This window comes from Juglans microcarpa x Juglans regia, chromosome 1S, assembly GCF_004785595.1.
Source record: "Juglans microcarpa x Juglans regia isolate MS1-56 chromosome 1S, Jm3101_v1.0, whole genome shotgun sequence".
Classification (NCBI taxonomy): domain Eukaryota; kingdom Viridiplantae; phylum Streptophyta; class Magnoliopsida; order Fagales; family Juglandaceae; genus Juglans; species Juglans microcarpa x Juglans regia.
In genome coordinates this window covers 14,097,473-14,103,858 of record NC_054595.1, presented here as the reverse complement: position 1 = coordinate 14,103,858, position 6,386 = coordinate 14,097,473, and the positions used below count along the sequence as shown (strand labels likewise).

Below are 6,386 nucleotides of genomic sequence, written 5' to 3'. Positions count from 1 at the left end.
TGGAGGTGGTTTATCCTACTGACCAGCACCTTATCTTTTCGGAGCAATTCTTCATATTCTTGTTGTGCTGACTAGTTTGGTTGCTGCCCAACATAATTTGCTGCATAAATTTTATGTCAGGGCTCTCTTATCTTTATCAATGTTTTGTCCTTTATTGTATATAATGCTGCATTTTATAATGTTGACTATCTTTCGAAATTGTATAATGAACTAACTGCTTTCTATTTTGTTAAGTTTAAGGCTACATTTGGATGTTGAGTTGAGTTAAGCTATAATGAGTTGAGATGATAGAGTGAGTTTTATGGGATCCACCTAATATGAGTTTAGATGTGTTTAGATGTTAAGACGAATTTATATATAAAAAATGCTAGATCCACAGAAATTGTTTACCGAAACTATCCACCGAATGACTTGGCTACTGCCAGGTGGATAAACAAATAAAAATAAAAACCCTCATCTACCTCATCGACCTCATCTCCCTCATCGACTTCATCCCCCTCATCGACAGAGTCCAGACTTGCGTACGAGCCCCCATCCCCCTCCTCTCTCTCATCGAAAGCTACGACTTACGAGCCCTCATCTCGCTACTCTCCATTCTCTCCCTGAAAATCTCGAGCACATCTCACAGAACCAGACGATCTCTCATCTCCCTAAAATACGAACCCTCGCCCGTGGCCTCCATCTCCTTGAGCCATCTCATCTCCCTCTCGACATCCTCTCAACATCTTATCCTTGAACCACGAACCCTAGCGCGAAACCCTCGCCAAAACCCTCTACTTCCAAAGCCCATCGCCGCTCACCCTGAACGAAGCCCCATCCTGAACCCACGCTTGCCTCAATCCCTCTCACCCCTTTATTTTTAAACCCCCCGAACCCTCCATCTCCCTGAGCCTGTCGTGTGCCTCCATCCCGATTGGCAGAGCTCGAACCCTCCATCTCCCTGAGCCCGAAACATCCATCTCCCTAAGCCCGTTGCGTGCCTCCATCCCAATTGGCAGAGCTCGAACCCTCCATAGCCCGTCGCTTGCCTCCATCCCGATTGGCAGAGCTCCATTTACAACAATAAAGCCTCTGTTGGTACACAGTATGCTTCACTGCTTGTCTCTAATTTTCACTTCTCTATTTTATGTTTTTTGGCATGATTTATGTTCAGTCCCTCTAAGTTTTTGCCATTGTTAATGGGCTATAAATTGTAATTATTAATTGTTTGAATTACAATTGTTGTAAATGTTTTCTGTAGTGATTTATGGTTATTGATTTAGCATTATTGTAACAATTAATATACTTAATTGGAAAAAAAATTAAAGGAAGGAGAGTTGTAGTTTGAGTTGTGTACATTGTTTGAAACTCAGGAAGAAAATGGGTTAAGCTAGGAAGGAAAGTTGGTTGCGTACATTGTTTGCTCAAGCTAGGTGAGTTAACGAAGCAACAAAATGTAGAAAAAACTAAAGCGGCTTTGTGTGAAAACAATTTTGTGTTAAAACAGAGGCTCTGTTGTTGGCTCTGTTGTTAACACAGTATGCTGTTGTGTTAAAACAGAGGCTATGTTATGGACTTTGATTACCTTTTCTTATTGGTTATGATTTACCTTCCTCTGCTAATTGAATGACATGAATACAACAGGCTGTTTACAAACTTGAAGTTGTTCATTTCATTGATGATAACAATTATTAAAGTTGTGCCAAATGTGTAGATGATAAAAAATATTGAAGTTGTGCCAAATGTGTAGATGATAACAAGAAGTTACAGTTGTTGGATAGGCATGAATTTGGTGCTGGGGTAGGAGTTGCAGTTGCTAGGTTCTACCCAACTTTGGTTTGGTATCTTTGGGGTTTGGACAGTTCTGAGATGTACTATAATATTGACATGTAATGGATGAACATTTTTGTTTTTTGGTGCCAAATGTGTAGATGATAACAAGAAGTTGTAGTTGCTGGATGGGCATGAATTTGGTGCTGAGGTAGGAGTTGCAATTGTTGGGTTCTACCCAACTTTGGTTTGGTATCTTTGGGGTTTGGGCAATTCTAAGATGTACTCTAATATTGACATGTAATGGATGGACATTTTTATGTTATGAGTATTTTTATGTTTTGGGCATTTCTTGTTGTAAATTTGTAAATATTTTGCTTTTGAGAATGAATGGACAGTTTCAGATTTGTGTATATCTCCACATGGCAATTTCAGCTTTAGTTTTTACAAGATATTGCATTCCATGTAATTGCATTCCATCACAAAATCATACATTACATGATATTGCACTAATTTCATTAATACAAAAAAGCATTATATGAAATTGCACTAAGCCTATTACAGGAAGTACGTTTGAATATTACATTACAAAAACTTAATGGACTAAAACACCACCATGTACTCCAATAATTTTCACCAAAATATACTCCAATCATTGTGTCCGTACATAGTCATTTCCACCAAAATATACTCCAATAATTGTGTCCGTACATAGTCATTTCTACCAAAACATTCTTGCTAATCACCACCATTTATACTTGTCCTGATAATCATCCTAATCCGATAGATGTAATTGAGATGGTTGGACCTAAAGAAACAAAACTTAGTAAGAACAACAATAAAAAATTAAAAAATAACATTAATATCTCACGTTGACACTACCTACACCAGAGGAGCAGTCGCTCCAATACCCAAATAATCCATTGTGTATACTTGTCCTTGTGTATACTATAGTCATAAAAAAAATGTTGTCTCAAATGTATCAAAATGTAATATCATAATGTGTCCAAACAAAATTTATTTTTTATATTTTTGCGATGGTTACCTGTGAAGGAGCAGTAGTCGCTCTAATTCCTAAATAATATGTTGTGTATACTTGTCCGTGTGTATACTATAGGCATAAAAAAATGTTGTGTTAGAACCAACAAAATGTAATAGTGGTACAAACTTTATGTTTTATATCATGCGAAGGTTTACTTGCGAAGGAGGAGCAGTCAAAGGAGTCGAAAAGAATTCCGGTGCATGTGTCCAAACTTGATTTGTTATATCCTGTAACAATATACAATAACATTATTCACATACACAATACCAAAATATGGATAAAATATACATATTACTCTCACAACAAAAAACCAGGGAAGGAAGGAAGTACTTGGGTTTGAGGAGATACATATTATGTGCCGCTCACAATGCATTGATCTGCTATTTGAGTACTCTACTCTCCAGGAACTTCAACAGGGTTGCATTGCAATCTCCTTCTTGTACTAGATTTCTTAAGAACCTTCTCAACAGGGTGGGCTTTTCTCCTTGACAATGGTCTTCCCTTATTTTGAACTACCAACAGACTAAGAACTGCACTTTTCTTGCCCTCTATGGAAGTAGGTGGATCAACTGGTTAGCTACCACACTGAGAATTGATGCCAGGGTACTCTAGCTTCAACTGCTCTCGTCCTTTGAAGCATTCAAACACAGTTCATAGAAGGAATTTTGGATCCTATCGTACCTTTCTCCATCGTGGTTGCTACTCGACTCATAATTATTTTTTACAAAAGTGTATTTTCGCTTTATATCTTTCCTCCACTGATCCAAGATGTATTTTGATAGTACTGTACTTTTGCCTAGCAGAGCCAAGATACGAAGAGCGTGTCTGCATAATATGCCCCTAAACTCAAACAACTTGCAACTGCATTTAACATCCAGGGGATCTTGATCGACCAAAACACTGTACTTTGCATGTTTTATTAAGTTATGACTCACTCGAACCTCATCAGCTACTACGTACATGTATCTTCCACCCATGCATCCCAAATACGAGGTAGTCAAATATAGAAATCCTCGAAATTTATCTTGTACTTCTTTGAACTTGACAATTGTGTATACTTTTTGAAATTGCTCCTCAAGAAGATAGTGACTGATGCAAGGAATCACAGTATTAAATGAATTGAAGTTGGCAATGGATTCATTCTCCACCTTCCTCCTAAGAGCTAAATCGTACTGATCAACAAATTGCTTTAGAGTGGTCTTTGAGTTAATGTAGTCATCGAAAAATGCATTCATTCCTTCACTCCGTTGTGTAGTTGACATTCCAGCCCAAAATGTGTCTTTAACGTAGGCTAGCACCCAAAAATGTCGGTCACTATATAGTGATCCCAATCATGAATTCTCATGCAAATCATACATGTCGAGAAAATCAGACCAACGTTCTTCAAATTCATGCTCACTTAAAGAGTCATACAAGCATTTCTATAGTGCACTCTTAATCTCATCATATCAAGCATGTGACCCAAACATCTCAATAAGTTTTTTCATTATGAGCCACAAGCAGAAGCGATGCCTAGATGCTGGAAACACTCTAGCAATTGCAATTTGCATTGCCTTGTCTTGGTCTATGATGATTGCACTTGGTGGTTGGTCCTTCATACACTTCAACCATGACTTAAACAACCACTTAAAGGTATGTGCAGCCTCATTAGATATCAATCCACACCCGAATAGGATTGACTGACCATGGTGATTCATACCCACAAACGGTGCAAAGGGCATCTTGTAGGCATTAGTCAGGTATATTGTATCAAATGTAATCACATCTCCAAATGATTCATACATAGCTCTACTTCGGGCGTTTGCCCAAAACACATTCTTTAATCTCATATCATGGTCCATGTCTATGGAAAAATAAAAATCTAGATTTTTGTTTTTTGCATTTCTTGAAAGCAGTTACATAGAGCTTCAACGCCTCCAACCCCGAGACGAAGTTGTCTTGCTTTGTCAATATAGTTTCGACACTTCTCCCCAAATGATAGTTTATTCAACAACTAGAGACTTGAAATTCTTTGACATTCGTATTCCTGCCTCGTCATTTATTTCAAGTCTTTTAGCTATACGGGCATCAACCTTCTTAAAACATTTGAAATGTCTTGCCTTTCCCGGACTACAAATGTGTATGTGCTATAAGTTTACTTTAGTCAGGGTAAATGCACCTTCATCATTCATCATCACATTAATCTTGGCCATACACCCTATTTTCTCCGTTTGTCTTGGCTTGAGAACGTTGGCAACCTTACTCTTTGATGTGCCTTCCCTCATACATACTAAGGTAAACCATATGACATTACCATCATCATCTTGTTTAGAATTTCGTTTACACACTCCAAATCCCTCTTGCTTACCATACTTCATATAGTACGACAAAACTTCTTCTGCAAATGAAAATATCATTCCAACCTTAGGTTCATTGACTATTTCAGCACATTCTTGCTCATTATCAACTTCTACCTTGTCATACTCATTATCTGCATGTTCCATATCGAAATCCATTGCAACTCTAGTGTTTGAATTACCTAAGAATATCCAACCAAATTCAAATCAAGATATTAACTTGAATATTGAAAGAAATCATATACAATCAAATAAATTATAGACAATCAAAGGGATTAGAAAGAAATGCGTATGATTTGTTTTTGTTGTAATTATTGACAATGAATTTTCCATTAAAAATAGTACACTCAAGGGGGCATTTTACCAATCAATTAGAGTACTTTAAGAGAGGTATTGAAGCCATGAAAAGGGAAAAATCATACAAACTAGCTAATACAAGTAAGTTCTCAAATGTCCAAAACTAGCTAAAACACATCCATACGTAAGGCTCAAATGCTTAGAGATTTTTTATTGGAGTTATGATAAACAGAAATCAATAAACACAAGATGTTGGAGCATGCCATTTTTTACCCAAGAGAAAAAGGGAAAAAAATGGAGAAACAAACAAAAAGTTGGACTACTTTGTATGCACAAAAAGTGGAGAAACAAATAAAAAGTTGGACCATTTCGTATGCACAAAAAGTGGGGAAACAACATTTTCATACAAAGGAAATAATATATACAAATAATACAATAATAAACTGTATACGTCCAAAGTTTTAAGGTCCAAAACTGAATACGTTCTGATTAAAAAAAAACTTAAATAAATCCAAAACTGTATACATGAAGTTTGAACACAGACAAAAATCTAAAGTCCAAAACTCTCCAACACAAAAGGCTCAACAAGACACAAAATAAAAACAGCTTCTTTTATTATTTAATTCCTAGTGGGTTTGTATTTCCAAACATATTTTATGATTTTGAGCACATATTTTTTCTAATATTTGTAGATAAAAACCTTAATATTTGAATAAAAATAGAGAAAAAGATGAAAGAAAAACTAACACTTAGAAGAGGGGAAAAACGACCCGGCAGAAGATGGACTAGAAGTAGAGATCTATGCTGGAAATAGAGGGAGAAGGCACTGTAGGCTGTAGCAATACAGAGAGAAGACGGACGAATGGTAGGGACGGGCAGGTTTGATTTCTTTCTTGTTTTTGACTTCTTTTTTTTTTTTTTTAAATCACATGGGAGATGAATGGTAGGTTTTATAATTTTTT

General features: G+C 36.5%; 1 long non-coding RNA gene across 1 annotated transcript; it reads left to right on the top strand.

Annotated features, from left to right (window-relative positions):
- Window positions 1–1,696: 1,696 nt before the first annotated feature.
- Window positions 1,697–2,164, top strand: LOC121246893. Its single transcript, XR_005937185.1, has 2 exons — window positions 1,697–1,779; window positions 1,961–2,164. It is a non-coding gene; the product is annotated as an uncharacterized LOC121246893 (long non-coding RNA).
- Window positions 2,165–6,386: the final 4,222 nt, after the last annotated feature.